Source organism: Perna viridis, chromosome 10, assembly GCF_037379345.1.
Source record: "Perna viridis isolate PV_CMFRI_1.1 ecotype Kerala chromosome 10, ASM3737934v1, whole genome shotgun sequence".
In the NCBI taxonomy this organism is placed as follows: Eukaryota; Metazoa; Mollusca; class Bivalvia; order Mytilida; family Mytilidae; genus Perna; species Perna viridis.
Window position 1 is genome coordinate 32569207 of NC_142454.1, and position 19914 is coordinate 32589120.

General features: G+C 32.4%; 1 long non-coding RNA gene across 1 annotated transcript; it reads right to left on the bottom strand.

Moving 5' to 3' along the window:
• Positions 1 to 3646: 3646 nt before the first annotated feature.
• On the bottom strand, positions 3647 to 5160 carry LOC148605441 (uncharacterized). Its single transcript, XR_015916068.1, has 4 exons — positions 5074 to 5160; positions 4625 to 4682; positions 3915 to 4080; positions 3647 to 3718 (listed from the first exon to the last, which is right to left on the bottom strand). It is a non-coding gene; the product is annotated as an uncharacterized LOC148605441 (long non-coding RNA).
• Between the last annotated feature and the right edge of the window lie 14754 nt (positions 5161 to 19914).

Genomic DNA, 19914 nt, shown 5'->3' on the forward strand with positions numbered 1-19914 from the left:
TATTTCTCAAGTTGCAAGGAAATTTTTCAAGATTTTTCGTTTTCATCCCAAAAAGTGCATCTCCTCATATATTTGAAAATGAGGTTGTGTTAGTGCTAAATATAGTTTCTTGCAGCTTGACGTTCCACGGAGCTACAACCCGGTAAAAACATGCTACTAACCATTCAAAATTCTAGAAATTTATTAGTTTCTTGGAGAAATTTGTATATGAATACGTATCATTTTCTTTAGAAGTAGAATTTTCTGCCATTTTCTAGTGAAAGGCAATGGCTTTTTGTGTTTTATTATTTGACAACAAATTGGATAATTATGACAAAAATATTCGAAATGAAAACCCTAAATAAAAAGTGATTTATGAAGTCAAGTTATTCTTATTTAGACATCAGGTTAGGGAACCATTCGAATGTCTGTTAGTCCGAGGGTCTTGATAACCCGGAGCTTATTTTTTTTTACCTTCTAGTCTCGAAAGTACTAGTTTGAACTATCCTAAAACGCACTGAACTAAATTTTGTTTAGAGAAGATTTCACTGTATTACAATTTTTTATATTGTGACATCTCTATTCGAGTATTTACTGGTGAGAGAAGTAGTGACTTATGTCAATAGTGAGTGTCTATTTTTAAAATATTCATAAAGGGAAGTGGTTTTGATTTTGATCTGTTCATATATCCAACGCCCGTGTTGTTTGTCGACACTTTATTTTCTTTTTTTTTACGATATGCTCACAATGCTAAATGATTTCTGGTCAATTAAAAAACACATATGTAAAGAGTGCTGCTTGCCAGTCGAGGATAAGCATGTGCGAGATAAACTTCTTCAGGATATGTCTTGGGGTTACAGTAAAAGTATATATTGAGCATGCGCATTGACCCCTAAGCAGTTACACGAAACCTAAGTCATTTTTCATGAAAAAATGATTTTTATACTGATATTTTGTATTTTATAGTAACTCCATCAGAAGCAATTTGCAAATCAATCGAGCGTCATAATTTGCTAGCACAGGTACGATACGGGTTAATTTCACTCTTAGATAAGTATCAGTCCTTTTATTTTTGTGTTATTATTGAGAATTTTGCATGACTGTTTAAACTAGTAAGACATTCAAGCAATTACAACTCATTTAAAATTTTATTGTTGTGAGAACCTACATGTTTTCCGAGTTAATATAGTTATATAAAAAAACTAAACATACATAACAAAATAAATGAAAATCAGTCACGAAAAAAAAACAAAACCAAAAAAAAAGAAAGAAAACGAAATGACTTGAGTACCGTTATAGTGACAGGCATACAACTTCAGCTTCTTGAAACTATGATCATCAATATCGAGTATCATTTTATACATGTACATATTTACGTACTCATGACATTATTTCAAGCGTCGTACCTGAAAGGTCACATTGTTCCTCTTTAGACTGAGTATACTTTCAAATTAGCTGCTGTTCAGCTTGTTGATAATATCATTTATAGTTCTATTTTTATCACATATTGATTGACCGTGTCAAAGATAGAACAAGACATCTTCAGTTATTAGTTCACGTCTTACCGAATCGACACCTCTAGAATTTAATGTTTACTGAATTTCCCTGAACTACAATATGACGAGCATTTATGGCGGAGCAAGACATATTTGAACTTTTCCGTACCACATGATATCATTTTCGGTTCATTGTTGATGTTACCAGTGCTCTAGTTTTTTTTTGTAGGTGCTGTCTTGATTTGCTTGGTTTTTAATTTAATTTTTATATTATTATATTTTAGTTTGCATCGTGTAAGTGGATTTTTTTGTTTTCTTTTTGTTTCCTGGTTTCATCTTTTGGTCATGTCTTTTTTTATTCTGATGTCTCTGAATTGCCATTAAGTTTTGATTTCATATTTACTTGTCGATTTTTTAACAAATTATCACGATAGTCTTTGGAAGTTTAAAGATGAAGCTGGTAGCCTTTCTTTTAAATAGAGAAATTGGACTGTAATTATAAAAATATATTATATTTCAAAGTCATGCCGCAAAAAAAGATTCGAGATGCATCAGTAAAAAGAAAAAAAAAATGTTCGTTATGTAGTTTTAAATATCCCTAGCCACAGCGTCAAAGAAAGTGAATCGTCATAATAGTCATCCGAATTCAACATTGTATTCAATTTGTCAATACTTCCTTTAATGACATGATATTCGGCGAGCTATTGAAAAATATGCATATTTTTTTCAACCTGAATTACAAGAAAAAACATAATTACCAACAACAGTTTTCTGATTATTTTCTTTAGTGCATTTACGAGTGAATTGCTGTGTAATCAATCTATTTTTTTTTCTTACTTTAATTTTTTGCAACCTGTCTTTCGGTTAAAGAAGATCAGGTGGATATGTGTAATCGTGTTGCGTGAAAGAGTCCTGGTGGTTAAGAAACAAGAACGAATCCCTATTAAAACCTTATGCTCATGTTCTTGGGCTTACCAAGGGCGAAAGACTGTAGCGATGGAACGCCGTAACTGTCTTATGGTAGATACTTCTTTATCACGATGAAAGTTTTCTTTAATATGATGAGAGTTTTCTTATTCATGATTAGAGTTTTCTTTATCATGATTAGATATTTCTATATCCTGATTAGAGCTTTCTTTATTATGATGAAAGTTTTCTTTGATTTAATCAGTTTCAATTCTGATACTTTTGGTTTAACTGAAAATGGCAAAATCAGACATATTGAATGTTCTCATTAAGATATCTGAACTAGGTAATCTATAACAAGAGAGAAGATGTTCGCCCTATAGCTACGATGCTAAAATGGGTGATTTAGTAACTTAAAGTCAGGATCATATAACAAATACAAATATACAACAACAAACCTGACTACCTTGTATGTGTGTATTGCATCTAATAATTCATGCACCTGGTCTATGCTCCCATTTTTGTATTTGAGTTCAGCTTATTGCTGATTTTACTTTTGTTTCCTTTTATGTGTTGTTTTTGGTTATTTCATTATCTTAATTGTGTCAATCTATTCTTCATATCTTTTATGACTATTTGATCATCTTTCGAATCCTGTTTCCTTCTCTTATCCTTATTGCGAAGTCAAACATAATAAATTGTCTTTCTTTTAAAATTTCCAGTGGCAGTATTTACGTATATGTATATGTATATCAATCCCATCTGTCGAACTCACTACTTAACACCGCCTTTTTATGCTAATTAGTACAAAACAAAATAACTTTCACGAATTTATGATGAGTACTACTCATGTCAATTGATTTTTTTTTCAAACCTGGGTTCCCTTGATTACTCTTTCACATCTCTTAAGCAGAAACTTTAATCTGGCGGATTGATACCACGTGAACCAAGAAGTGGTTTTACGTTACATAGTACTAACTTAACCAATGAGCTTTTAGAACGTACGCAAAAATAATCCTACACAAGTTTTAGTGCACTTGTGTTATGTTGCCGTGGAAAAAGTCCACATAAAATCTGCACAAGTGAGCATGCATTTAGCATGGAATTATATTTTCTTTATTTCTGCATATAATGTTCACTGTAACTTACTGAATTAAAATTATATATTTTTATGAGTTCTGCATGAAGATCCCTTTTTGTGAAATGAAGGGAAATTCCCATTCTCTATTTTAGTAACAATAAGTATAAGTATCAGTGAAAGACAATAAGATTAGACCATTTTATTTTGTAAAAAAAACAATTGTCGTTGTTGTTGTGTCCAACATTCTCTGATTTATCTGAAATGACGGAAAAAGTAAATTAATTCAATTAACAAAAATAAGCAATTATAAGCCATTGTAATTTCAATTCCTGAATACTTTATGGTCAAGCCGATGAAACATAAAGATAAAACATTCCATTCTTACATATTTCCTCTTAATTAAAAAAATAAAAAAAAATAAAAGTTGTTCACATCCTTATGACATGACTTACCCAGATGGACATTCACATTCGCATCGAGTTCGCAACCAACCCCTACATCGACCACCAATGCATCCTTTCTTTAGATGGTCGCAACAAAAGTTACACGCTTTATGAGATGGACAACCTCCCCACTTGCATCTTATCCGTAATCCTTCGCATTCTCTGATAGTTACAACTGAGGTTACAAAAAAAATCCAAATAAATAAAGATCTTAAATTGTAAATAGAATATTGTATCGATGTGTTGCCTTACAAACAAACTGTGAAACCTACGATTTAAGAGTTGTAAAATGGCGGGCGTATCCAGGTGAGGGTTTCGGGAGTTGGAACCCCTTTTGATGGAAAATTGTTTTGATTCTGATCAAAATATTGTCAACAAAATGGGCTTATGATAGCCTGAAATCCTTTTAATAGATTTCTGGATCTGAAACCTCTATCTTTATATTCATTTATTTCTGATTCCGCCCCATAAATGATATCTATATTATACACCCTTTTTGATTTTCTCTGGAAAAATGTTCAATCATTGTCGTTTTCTCGTGTATTCAATTGGTAATATATAAAAAAAAGAGTGCTTAAACACCTTTTTATATAAAAAGGATAACAGTACTAAAATAATTCAAACAACAAACTATTGCAATTTCGATCTAACTTACAAGTAAAGCTGGCGACAAAAATATAACTACTACTGAAAAATTTATTCATATAGTTTATACTAACCTGAAAGTCCTACAAGAACAAGGAGGAAAATAATCGTTCGCATTTTTCGCTTTTTTATCTGTAAAAATAACCAACAAAGCGATTATTATTTACCAAAGTAAAGCTAAAATAAGTTTTGAAATAACTGACACAAAAAATAAAGGAAACAATCTGAGGAGTACGCACACTGCCCCCTCGCCCCATTAAGCAAATCGTTTGTTTCACCGTACTAACCTAAATTCGAGTGCGTCGCCTGTGAAAAATGTAAGTTTCTTGTATAATTAGCAAATCTTATTTTTTAAGTAACGTTTTAATGCGATTATAAATGTTTTTCATATTGATGCAAACAAAATTGCAGTTCATAAGAACTGTTCTATACAATCAAATTATCTTTGTTTGAATTGTTCATCGCTTTATATTATTCTCTTCTCCTCTCTTCTCTTCTTTTTTGAAATTAATAGGTTTCTTACCTTTCTATTATTTCTGTTGCTAATGAAAGATGGTCCAATCGAGGTTTATTTAAACCCTTGTTGTTGACATTTTGTGTGAGGAAATGGAATTCTTTTCTTTCTTTCTTTCTTTCTTTCTTTTTTTTTTTTTTTTTTTTTTTTTTGGTAAATGAAGCTAAACACCGTAAACAGCTGTTCATGTATACAGTACATCAACGTCTATACAGTACGTCAATGTATATTTCCTGCATCAATTACAAAAATAATCAGTGAAAGGTATTTATCGAACAGCACAGGTGTAACTTATTTTTGATAGGTAGAGTCGTCCGCGTCCGGTTTTCTGCAAATAGAAAAGAATTCGAAGCGGGTACAATTCGGTCATCAAGTTCAAACCAAATCTTACATTTATGTAGTACTTCATTTACACGAAGTAAAACAAAGGAATGACGAAGAGTGTAAGTAAATGGTTTTTAAAAGATGACACAACAAGACATGCTTCTAAAAATTAGCTCGTAAATTTGGATTTTTGATACAAAAAAAAAAACAAAACAAAACAAACAAACAAATATATGTGATATTACTAAATTCGCCACATAGTCGGTTCGAAGAAGAAACATGAAAGTTTATAAGACGAAAAATTAAGAAGTATTATTTCAGGACATTCACAATTTGGTTCCTGAAGCTCTTCATATATTTTGTGCCATACATAATTTGATTTCAGGACCTCTATTAATAACAAATCGATTTCAAGGTCTTCCATAAATTAGTATTTAAGGATAGGGATCTAACACTGTAATCAAGATTTTACAGAGAGAAAATATACAACTTTTGTTTTGCAATTTTATTACATTAGAAAAGGGAACAGATATAGTGAAACACAAGAATAACCCCTATAAAAATAGTAAATGCTTACAGAAAATACCAAAAGGTCTTCAATAAGTGTAAGCTCTGGAAGACGCCTGCAGGAAAAGTAATAAAAGTCAGGGTAACAGAACGATGATTCCCCTTCAAAATGTACTATAAAAGTCAAATAAGGACACGGAGGCACAAGAATGACCAACATTGACATTAGGACGAAATTAGTCATTTTTAACGAAGTATCATGCTGCAAGCACAGCAGACAACTTTTGAATAAATGATGTACATTTCTGATCGTGGGATCAGAGTTTTATTGAAAAAAAAGTACAGTGAAACCTGTGTAAACCTTTTAGACTTTAAAATTGATCAGATTTACGAATGTTTAAAATACATTTAAACTGATAAAAAACTTTAAAAAAAAACTGTCTGATTTAGACCGGTTATTTTTATTTTTCAGGATTCAGTTTGGACAGAATTCACTCTATTATGATGTTATGTATTGTGACATATCAGTGCGAGTATTTACTGTATTAAAAATGTTATAAAAACTATCTCGGTGAGGGAAGTACTCAATTATGTCAATTATGTGTGTCTATTTTTAAATTATTCATAAAGGGAAGCGGTTTTGATTTGCACGGTATGTTCGTATGTCCAACGTTCGTGTTATTTGTCGACACTGTGGTCCTTTTTCTGACGATACCCTCATAATGCTTAATGATTTGTGGTCAATGGTATAAAAAGTATTGCTTGAGAGTCGAGGGTAAGTATGTATGCGATAACATTCCTCTGGATAGGACTTGAGGTTAGAACAAAAACAAAACAAAAATCATCAAGAAAGTATATATTGAGCATGCACATCGATCACCTTGCAGTTAACACGAAACTTAATGTCATTTTTATTGAAAAGACCAGAAAAAAATTTACAGAAATTAATGTTTACCGAATTTCACTTTCCTGCAATATGACGGATGTCGATGGTGTATCAGGACATCTATTACCTCTTACGGAGCACATGACGTCACTTTCAGTTCATTGTAGGTTGCTAGCGTTTTCTTATTGTTGTCTTGATTGCTTTGGTATAATTTAGTTGTCGTATGTCATTGTATGTTATTCTGTTGTCTGTATCGTATATGTGGATCGTTTTTTGGTTCCTGTTTTAATGTTTTGGTCCTGTCTTTTGATTCTGTTGTTTGTGAATCGTCATTAAGTTTTGATTTTATTTTTATTTGTCGATTTTTAGACAAATCATAACGATATTCTTGGAAGTTTAGAAGTGAAGCGCGTAGCGTCACAATTAAATAGAGGAAAGAGACTATAATTGTAAAGAAATACATTTCAGAATCATGAGACAAGATTCATCAACGAAAAAAAAGGTTCTGTATAATAGATGATTTTAAATATCCCCAGCAGCAGCATTATCATAGTATTCATACAAAAAAGGAATTTAACATTGTAAACAATTCGTTGTTACTTCCTTTAATGACATGAAAATTTGATGAGTTGTGGAAAATATGTATACAAAATTGACCTGAATTGTAAACACTTATAATAACCTTTAAAGGTTCTCTGATTATTTCCTTTAGTACATTTTTGAGTGAATTGCTCTGAAATTAATCTACTTTAGTAATTGTTAAAGCCCGTCTGTCGGTTGAAGAAGATTTGGGTGGCTATGCGTCATCGTGTTGATTGAAGGAGTCCTGGTGGTCAAGAAACAAGACCGAGTTCTGATCACAACCTTCTGCCCATGTTCTCATGCCCACTAAGAAAAAAAAGTTCATTCTACTGGGATTGAGCTCTTGTATATGTATATGAGGGAAAGACAAGATAATCTAATTTCATTGTCTTATATCTGGTTACAACTGCATATAGTCAAATGCCAAAAGGCCATATCTACGAAACGCCGTAACTGTCTGATGGAAGTTTTCTTTATTTTGATTAGAGTTTTTTTGTAATGATGGAAGTTTTCTTTATTATGATTAGAGCTTTCTTCATTATGATGAGAGATTTTTTTTATTATGATGAGAGTCTTAATTCTGACACTGAAAATGACAAAATCAGATATGTTTTACTAAGATATCAGAATGTGGTAAACAATAACTCTACGAGAGAACAATCTATTGACGGATGGTCCATTTTAGTCATGTCCTGAAATTTGCCCTATAGCTACGATGCAATAATGGGTGTTACCGTACATTAAACTTTGGATCATAAAACAAGTTTCAAATACCAATTTCAAACGATCAACCAAAATTCCGTATGATCTAATTAGATGATATGATTTACATATGTATCCCATTTTACACATATGCAGTGGCGTAAATAAAAGGATTCCGGGGTCGTTATCCCCCTCTTTTCGTTTAGGATTTTTTTTTTATTTTGTGTAAATTTTACAACAAAAGTAGTAAGCTAGAACTTTTGTTACAAAATCTGTAGAGCTGCACCAACATATTAGAGTATTGTTTATTGTATACACTTAAAGATTATCATGACAACAAGTTTTATCACCTGTAACGTTGCCACCACATCCTGTTCAATAAGGTTGCTCCAAAATAAGAGTACTCAGAGCGGGTGCCAATATGCTTTTTTCTGTATTCATGGTATCACTTAGTTCATTACATAGTCTCATTTGGCATGACTGATGACTGATTGTGAAGTAATGTTTCTAGAAATGCAGAGGACGCTTACCCTTCCAATGCATCTAGTCTTTGCTTCCATTTTGTTTTATTGAAGACCAGCTGATTGCTGATTACTGTTGTTTCCATTTACGTGTTATTTTGGTTATTTCATACTCTTTGTTGCTTCTTTTTTTTTCCTTATCTATTAGTATCATATATTTTACAAGTTACTAGATGATCATATATATATATGTACTTTTCTAACGCATGTAAACGAACTGTATTTTTCCTTTTTTTTAATTCAAATTACTCATTTTTAAACCCTTCCTTATCAAATTATCTTTTCTCCAAAGTCAGGATCAAAATATTTTTATCAACCAAAGGAAAGAAAATAAGACCCCCCGAAGTAAAATGTGCGCCCTTAAGTAAAGTTACATATCCTCATGCCAATGAACTCTCCTGGAGAACTTGGTTTAATCTGGGATTAAGAAGCTGTTTTATTGGTCCCAGGTTTAATTTGACCCAGGGGTATGGGAAAAGCTGCAGATTTACGACGACGTTGACGACACCGACAATTGCAAAGTGAAGTTAACGTTTTTTCTTGTTGATGACCCTCATGCAACATCAAGACGCAGAAGAGGGATTAAAGCCCTGTTCCTTGATAGCGGTTTTTTCAATGCAACATGTGAGTTTTTCAGACGCACATTCACTCCGTAACCACCCTTTATATGTATACACAAATATGTGATCAACCCCCAAACTGGGACTTGGTCGGTCGTAATTTTTTAATGGGTGAATTGGCGAGAAAGTTGAAGAGGGAATTTCTAGCATTTTGTCCTATTTATTTGCAAAATTTCCTTTTAAATATCAAAGAATAACGCCCAATAATGCTTTTAAAGTGGTGACTTGTACGTCGACTGAGGTTGTGCGAAAGCGTATTATAACTCGCGGACAAATGAAGGACTTCGAATTTTGATATTTTCCCAAAATTTCTTAGAATAGAGATTGTTTCAAAGACAAATTTAAGAAATACACAACACTACATTTATACATCATATCACAAATATCTTCGAATCTGTATGGTTTCAGAGGAGTTGCGGCTCAAGGAAAATCGGTCTCTTCCTTTAGTAGTATAGATTTACAATTTATTTATTCTTTGTTTCATATTGGTAGAAAAATAAGGCAATAAAATTAGACCATTTTGTTTTATTTTGTATTTGTAAAATAAAATTCCGTTTTTGTTGTGTCCAACATTTTCTGACTTATCTGAAATAATAAAAAAAGTAAATTAATTCAATTAACCTAAGTAAGAAATAATAAACCATGTTTATTTTAATTCCTGGATACTTTAAAGATTGCAGCAATACATTTGGAGATAGTACACATACCACTATTGTGCTATATATTCCCTCTAATTTTAAATTAAACGAAGCTCGCTTAAATCCTTATTCCATGACTTACCCAGATGGACATTCACATTCGCATCAAAGTCGCATCCAACCCGTACATCGGCCACCAATGCACCCTTTCTTTAGATGGTCACAACAAAAGTTACACATTTTATGAGATGGACAACCTCCCCACTTGCATCTTATCCGCAAACCTTCGCTTTCTCTGATAGTTACAACTGACGAACGAAGAAAATCCATATAAACAAAGATTTTAAATTGTAAAAAGAATATTGTACCGAAGTGTTGCCTTACAAACAAACTGTTTTACTACCTACGATTTGTGTCTTGCCGAATGGCTTGTGGATCCAGTTGAGGGTTTGGGGAGTTGGAACCCCTTTTTGATGGAAATTGTTTTCATTTTGCGCAAATTATATTAATTAAAATGGGCAAATGATAGCATATAATCCTATTAATAAATTCCTGGATCTGAAACCTCGACTTTTATATATATATATATTTCTGAATCCGCCCCAATTTTGCATAGCTAGCATATTGTACAAGCAATCTGATATTCTCTTTAAAAATGTTAAAATCTCTGTCTTTTACTGGTATATTAAAATTCAAAAAGGCTGTATAAACATTTTAACTTGCATATAAAAAGATAACAGTACTGAATAAATTGAAAACAACAGACTACTGCTATTTGGTTTAAACTTTAAAACAACGCTGGCGACAAACAATATAGTAAAAAATGAAAACTCTTTTTATTAAGTATATACCCACCCGAAAGTGCTACAAGAACAAGGAGGAAAACAGTCGTTCTCATGTTGTGTGTTTTATCTGTAACAAATGTAAACAATAAAGTGATTATTGTTTACCAGAGTTAAAGCTAAAATTCAGAAATAATTTACACCAAAAATTGAAGGAAACAATCTGAGGATACACGCATACTGAACCCTCGCCCCTTTCAGCAAATCATTTGTTTAACGCGTACTAACATAAATTCGGATGAATCGCTAGTCATAAGTGTAATTTTTTTTGTATAATTAGCAAATCTTATATTTTAAATAACTTTTTTATCATAAATGTTTCTCATATAGATGCAAGCAGAACTGCTGTTCGTAAGAACTGTAGTAACAATCAAATTATCTATATTATCTTTCAGCTTGTAAACAGCTGTTCATGTATACATCACTCCAAGGTTTATTTAGCGAAAAAATTTTTAAAAAAATAACCAGTGAAAGGGTAATACTCAAATCTTTGTTTAGTATCAAATAGGTCAAAATGTCATTTATTTGTGATACGTAGGTTTTTCCGTTTTCCGTTGTCTGCAAATAGAATGGAATTTAAAGGCGAATAAATTGGGTCTGCAAACAGATATAATCAAGTTTAAGATCTTTGTGCTTCATCAGGACAAAGTAAAAATACAAGAATGAATAAAGGTTTTTAAAAGGTGACACAACAAGCAATGTTCCTAAAAACAATCTCGTAAATTCGGATTTTCTATCAAAACAACCCCAACTTTTAATCGTTTGAAACCATCTGAAAAGAACAAACTCGTCACAGTCAGAATGCCTCCAAGGACATTTCTTTCAAGAATTCATGACTAAGTTTAACATCTATAAGTTTCTATATGTCCATGGCTGAAAGAGGGTTTAGGAACTAACCCCTGTTACAGCTCATTATTCTATATAATTACAGGTGTCAGAGTAGTTGACATACGTTAAAAAAAAGAATTATCTGTAAGCTACTTCCTTCAAGCAGGGTTGTGTATAGTATTTATCAATGTCATTTCAAATGTCAAGAGAACATTACCACGCGGTAATAACTGCATCAGACTATTCTTGCTTAAATGAGCGTAGAGGGCATTTTCTTTAAAATGACTGCCCTTAGGAAATGGTATTGCCTTAAATATTGATAATACCCTCACATGCGTCTCGAGACATTGTCAACGATTCAGGCAATATCACTGTCATTATATCATGATCTTCTCATCTAAATAAACAACTATTGTTTACATATAATTGAAAATCACATACAACAGATGAAAAAATACAAAAGACCCTAATATCAGGAAAAAAATATTCATGTAAATCCTATAAAAAAATATATGATTGACACAAATAAAACAAAAATTGTGAAAATCAATAACATGCTTACAAGAAACAGCTTTATTAATGATATATGTATATAGCTTCAAATCGAGGAATAAATTATAGGTTGATTCCTGAAGCCCTTCAAATATTTTTATAAATAACAAATCGATTTCAAAGGTCTTCCATAAATATCTATTTAAAGAAAAATGAATTAATTTAGATTTTACGATGAAAAAAGCTCAAGAGTAGCTTTTTTTGCTTTACATTTATCTTCCAATTCATTACATGTAATTTTCTGAAAGTGCTAGGAATGTTTACCAGGAGCTTTTCTTATAAAGAGGAAATATATTTAGAAAACAGTGAAACCTGTCTAAAACGAACCCCTTCTAGACTTAAAAATCGGTCAGGTGTGCGAAGGTCAAAAATACATTTTTACCAATTAAAAAATACTTTAAAGAATGTCTGATTTAGACTGGTCTTCGGATTTTTCAGGGTTCAGTTTAGACAGGTTTTCAGATTATTCATGGTTCGGTTTAGACAAGATTTTACTCTATAACAATATGTTGTATTGTGACATCACTGTTCGAGTTTTTACTATTTTAAAATATTTCAAAAACTATATCGATGCGAGAAGTATTGACTTGAGTAAATAGTGTGTGGCTATTTGTGAAATATTCATAAAGGAAATGCTTTAGTTTTGCATAATCTGTTCGTATAACCAACGTCTGTGTTGCTGGACAGTCAATGATAAGCATGTGTTTGATAACATTCCCCTGGATAGGACTTCAGGTTTGAAAAAAAAACAAAATAAAAATCCTCAAGGAAGTATACATCTTTTGAGCATGCACATCGGATACCTTGCAGCTAACACGAAACCTAAGGTCATTTTCATTAAAAAGACCAGAAAAAAATCTACAGAATTTAATGCCTACCGAATATCATTTACCTGCATTATGTCGATTGCAGTGCAGGACATGTTTTATCTCTTCCGGAGCACATATGACGCCACTTTCAGTTCGTTGTAGGTGGCTAGTGTTTTTTTAGCGTTGTCTTTATTGCTTTGGTTTTAATTTAGTTTTTATATGTCATTTTACGTTATTCTGTTGTCTGTATCGTGTATGTGGATCGTTTTTGGTACTTGTTTTTTTTATGTTTTGGTCATGTCATTTGATTCTGCTGTCTGTGAATTGTCATTAAGTTTTGATGTAATATTCATTTATCGATTTTTTATATATTTTCACGATATTTTTAGACGTTTGAAGTGAAGTTCGTAGCTTTACATCGAAATAGAGGAAATACACTGTAATTGTAACAAAAATATATATTTCAGAATCTTGCTGTGACAAGATTCGACAAAGAAAAAAGGGTCAGAAAAATAGGTGATTAAAAATATCCCAAGCTGCAGCATAATCATAATAGCTATCCAAAAACAGGAGTTCTACACCGTAACCAACTCGTCGTTACTTCCTTTAATGACATGAAATTCGATGAGCTGTGGAAAATATGTATACAAAATTTACCTGGAATTTAAAAACTTAAAATTCGATGAGCTGTGGAAAAATATGCATACAAAATTTACCTGGATTGTAAGAATTTATAACCTTTTTTCTGATAATTTCCTTTAGTATATTTTCGAGTGAATTGCTCTGAAATTAATCTACTTTTTTCATTTAGTAATTTTTAAAGCTGTCTGTCGGTTGAAGAAGAGTCGTGTGGCTATGCGTCATCGTGTTGAGTGAAGGAGTCCTGGTTGTCAAGAAACAAGACAGAGTTCTGATAACAACGTTCTGCCAATATTCTCGCCCCCACTTCCCCCAAGAGATAGGTTCATTCTACTGGGATTGAGCGCTGGTACATGTATATGAGAGGAGGACAAGATAATCTTACTTCATTGTCTTATATCTGGTTACAACTCAGTCGAAGCGCCGCGTTCGGCGGAGGTAGAAAAGTAGTCATTTTTTTTTTTGTCCACCGGAAAGATCAGTCCGTCACCGATTCTTTCGTGGTGGCGCTAGTATCGTCTTGGCAGTTGATTTTTGTTTACATCGTTTTACATCGTGCGGCTCTGATAATTTTGTTGTTTTGTCATAAATTATGAGAATTTAGATCCAGATAAACCGAATTGTATAAAAAAACATATTTTTCGAGGTGACTGACATACTGTCAACATTTTTCTATGCCCACTTTCTTTAAAACTTACTTGGATAGTCAGGCGCTTCGTCGGCGAGTGTAAAGAAAAAAATATGGCGGGTAAAAACCAATGTCCGAAATAACGGACACAATTGCATCCACGGGATTGTTTTTACAAAGTACGACCATAAGTAGGACGGCAAGAGATGTGTACGTAGTCTCTCGATTTCAGAATACCCATCATAATTCTTTTTAACTCCAAACATGACCGAAATATTTTGACGGCCATTTTGACGGCTTGGCACAATGGACGAGCTCATTTTTTTTTCTTTGATGTAAATCAGACAACTGAATGTTGACAGTAGTATCTTTGGTATTTAACTGGTTTCCATCTTCCTTTGTACACAAAAGGTGGATATTTGATATTCTGTTGGCTGACGTGTGTACTCTATTCTAACAAATATACAAGCTTCTTTAATACCATAGAAATCCAGGACAAAACATTCAGCTGTATTTATTTTATTTTGAAAATATATTTCTGGTGTTATTGCCGTTCTACTAAAATGTTTTATGTAGATGAACATGCATTAAGATACTGTTTAAAATAAAATCTGAAGATGGAATTATCGTAATTACATTTTTTTTTCAGAAAAAGCAGCTATGTGTTGGCTGTTTTTCCTCAATGGTGAGAACTCAAAATCACTTACTCGAACCAGCGAAGGACATACTATAAAAAAGTGCGTGAACTGGCATGAAAAAAAAATCTGGTTATAGAACTGTGCACGCATTAATGATATGTATCATAGGGTAATCAAGGTAACCAAGGTTACGGTGGTTATAGAAAAGGATAAGGAAATACTTTATATTTTTATATTTTTACATTTGAATACCATTACAATCTTAATATATTGTCAGTTATTTTCATTAAACAACAAGTTTAAATAGAACATAAAATTAACAAAAGTAAGCTATAAGAAAAAAATACCTCTCAAAAAGGTTACACATGCTATGATTTAATACAGATTCATGGTTGTATTTTCGGCTTTAGAACAGAAATTTGTGTCAGTTTGTTTTTGTTAATCACACAAGTCCATATTTTAAGTTTCTGACATTAAGACACTTCTTATCATATATGAATGCTGAATGCTTTTTTCAAATACAAATGCAAATGTACATGTATGCACAAATCAACCTTAATTATTTGTGGTTTTTTTTTTACATCTATGTGGTCTTTGTCAATCTGAGGTTACTGGTATTGATGCTACATGCCAACATATCAAAATAATTGTAATATATTTTGATATCTTGTATTTCTTACAAATATGGACCTACATTGGAAGAAACAAATATCTAAGAAAGTCCTTTACAAAAAATTATCTCCTTTTCTTATGTACTACCTTCAGAACATTTATGTCTAACTGTGTAATACATGTATCTTTAAATCCGATATGTTAGTAGAAAAAGTATCTATTGACTGATAAAAGGTAATTATGCAGTAGTTTTATATGCATAATAATGAAAATTATACAAGAATGACAAATTTCTATAGTACAGTTGGATGTCAACAAGTGCTCATATTCTCTCTCTGCGTGCGTGCGTGCGTGCGTGTGTTGGTTTTTGGAAAATATTTAGTTCATGCTTTGAAAGCTCTGATTTGGTCATGCAGATGGACAGGAATTAAAAGGCATCATTAATTTAAACTGAGGATGGGCAAACTCTGACATCTCAATGTATAATGAAGGAATACTTTGAAGGAAGAAAAAAAGGTCCTGTTTAATTTTGTAAATCTCTGGATCATCTACAGCTCCACTACAACCTACTTCCCACATTTTCTTTTTAAAAGTGCATTTTTCATGATTTTCAAATATCAACTGTAATGCAGACCTATCTTTCCAAAATATTAGACGGTTGTTTAATAATTTAACTGGACAAAACAACCAGCGTTTTTAAGGGATTCACAAAGATCACCGCCAAAGAACCCCATCCCCCTCACCAAATTTATAAAAAGAAATAAATGTTCACGTCAATATGTCCTTCAAGAGTAAAGAAAAAAATATGATTCAATCGAGAATGAATTACGAGAAAGGAAGCTGATTATGATAGCGAAAAAAAATCATGAAACACATGATGAACTATTGGGCTTTGGGCTTGGTATCATTTGTACGTCACACCCACAGCATGTATCTTTCTTTATAGCTTCAAATCGTTTGTAACATCGTCTAGAGGAAATAAGCCTGCTTAATGTTCGTCAATCATATTGAAGGCGTGGAATATACCATTACTTCATCAAAACAGCCGCAAAATGTTGATTTTTTTTCCTCAACTTTCATATTTCCAACCACTTTATTTACTACGCTTCACATGGAATGATGGGCAGTATTTAGTATTTTTAGAAAGCTCTGCGTCATTCCTATCATAAAATAATATTATTGACCAATGAGAATGCAGGGGATGCAATTGTGTCAGTTAAATATAGCCCAGGGGTATTCCTAACTTCAAAGAAAATAATTACGTCCCCCTTCTTGTCCCGACAAATCGTTGCACCTTTAGGTTCAGTTTTTGCTCTAAAACATATCTTAAGTCTTTGAAAAGCATTTTTTAAAAATATTTAAAAAAAACGAAAATTACATTATCTTCCCTTTCCCGCGTGACCGATAAGTGGAACTCTCATGTCAGCGCGGCATTCCCACTGGACTGCATATAATCAAAGGGCAAAAGGTCTTATCTACGAGACTGTCTTATGGTAGATACTTCTTCATAGACATTTTCTTTTGTTATGATGAGAGTTTTCTTTATTATGATGGAGAGTTTTCTTTATTATGATGGAGAGTTTTCTTTATTATGATTAGAGCTTTATTTATTATGATGGAAGTTTGCTTTCTTATGATTTAATTAGAGCTTTCTTTATTATGATTGAAGTTTTATTTATGATTATGATGGAAGTCATTTTTATTATGATGAGAGCTTTAAATCTGATACTAAAAATGGCACAATCAGACATGTTTTATTAAGATATCGGAAATTGGAAATCTATAATTCTACGAAAAAACAATCCATTGACGGATGGCACATTTTAGACATGTCCTGAAATTTGCCCTATAGCTACGATGCAAAAGTGGGTGTTATCATACCTTAAAGTTTGGATCATAAAGCATGTACAAGCAATAACTTAGAAACTATTTTTACAAAATCTGTAGAGCCGCACCAACATATTAGAGCATTGTTTATTGTATAAATTTAAAGATAATCATGACAACAAGTTTTGTCACCTGTAACGTTGCCACCCAATCCTGTTTAATATGGTTGCTCCAAACTACTCAGAACGGGTGCCAATATGTTTCTTTTTCTGTATGCATGGTATCAATTAGTTCATTACATAGTCTCATTAGGTATGATTGATTACTGGTTGTGAAGTAATGTTTCTAGAAATGCAGAGGACGCTTACCCTCCCAACGCATCTGGTCTTTGCTTCCATTTTGTTTTATTGAAGACCAGTTGATTGCTCATTACTATTGTGTGCTTTTAAGTGTTAGTTTGGTCTTACTCTTTGTTTTGTCTATTTTTCCTATCTACTAGTATCATATCTTTTTATTACAATTCGAAATTCGTCTGGTTCCATCTATTTTCCTTTCTTATTGCAAAGCCAAAAAAAATAATAAATTGTTGCAATTTTAAGATTTACTGTGTCAGTATCACCTCTGCCACTCTCAGTACTTAACCCCGCTTCTTTATTCAACTGAAAGAGCTTAGCAGATTTATGTTGAGAAGTACTCATGTCCATTGAATTTGTTCACATCTGTTTAGTAGAAACTCTAAGCATATAACACGTTGTGGTTATAGGTCTGCTGAGGAGATTTAAAAGTTACTAGAGCGAAATCGCGGTCGATTGAGCAAAGTTAGGACACAGTACTAATTTGACAGATCCAAACGAGTAATCGTTGTAAAGGATCTACGATCATCTAGCATGCATTACTGGTGTACAGTTTTGTTCAAATTGCTTCAGTCACCGACCATTTTTATATTGAGGGGGGCGGGGGCGGGGCGGGGATATTTTTGAAAAAAATTTTAATTTCACTTCGAAGAAAAATTATTTGATATCCACCATGTTAAAAAATAATGTTGTATTCTGTTTTTCATAAAAAAAAAAACAGTCTAGGTAGGAAAAGAGTAATCAAGGGAACCAATGTTACAGCGGTATTCAAAATAATCCAATCTAGGGACAAAGACCAGACATGGAAAACAGACATACACAACAAAGAACATAAAGTATTTAAAATCATACATACAAAGTAACAAAACCAAATGAGCAACTCGGACTCCACTAAAAACTTGGAGCATGGACCAGGACAAAAGAAAAAACATGACCCGTTGAATAAATCAGTTTTCATGGTGCAGATGGATACACCATAACGATCCACGAGTTCATGATGACGACCATAAAACTTCTGTAGTGATGACTTCAATCTTGTAGCAACATAATCCTGTTCCAGAAGCCTATTTGTTAGAGTTCCAGCGCGATACAAAAAGTCTGCGTAGTTTCGGCAAGCTCTGGCATAACGTACGAGTTGTGATATTCCATACGCAGATGCTGAAGGGATGTTACCACAGATAAAAAGAATTTTGAATGAAAAGTCATCACGTTTGTCGTAAAGTTTGGTCAATAGTTTTCCTTTAACGTCGATTTCTAAGTGTAGGTCAATATATGAGGCTGATTCACAGTGTCTGTAGTATCCTTTATCTCAAGTTCTTTGGGGTAGATGCGATGTATCAAATCCCCGAAATTAGGATTGTTTAAAGATAATACGTAATCTAGCGGAAACTGAGATTAAAGGAAAAAAATAAAAAGAAAGGAAAAGGAGAGGAATCTCATGTACATATATATTGAATGTATTATAAACTAACATTCAACATATTTAATTACATGTATGTTTGAAGAAGTATGTAACAAATGCCTTTGATATTAACATTTTACGGTTTATAATCGCAAAATTCATGATGTTATAATAAGCAACTAAATGGACATCAATATCCAGAGATTTTTGTTTTATATTAATCCAGTATGTTTAACAACCTATTAGAAAGATGAACAAAAAAACACGAACTACCACTAAATATTATAACTAATTAAGATTTGATCTCCATCGGAGAAAAGACTAGAATACCACGCTGTCCGATTATTTCCCATTGTGTAGACTTCTTGACTATTTTTTTGCTACCTATGATTAAAAACCAAGGAACTTATGTACAGCTCGGAACTTTTAAAGTTCCTAAATGACAACAAATTTCCTATGTACTTTACACATGACAAGCATGTATACAAGCATGTTAAGTGATTCAACTAATTAAGGCTGCTGAAAATGTTTATCTTGAAATGAAAAAAGAAGAATATGCTATTCTTTTGGGAAATGAGAACTTACTTCTTATATTACAATTAGTTCTATTAGAATTAGTTCTCTTTATGATGTACAACGGGGACAGTGTGTAGCCCTGACATATGCAAGGCTTAAGAATTTATTAAATATATGGTTGAAAAGGTCTTAAACAAGCACAACATAATTAGTTCAGAGATAATACCTTTATTGTCTTTAATGGGTCTTTTGATCAGCTTCAAATGTTATTTAACATTGCTAATAAGAACCTGAACTACTCAAATTTACTTATACATTATTTGGGTCCTCAGTAAATTTCTTAGAGAAAGTGCAATTAAATCCAAATGGAATAGGGTAAGGAATGCAAAATATACAGTCTGTTCTGCCCACTAGCAGGTGAAAC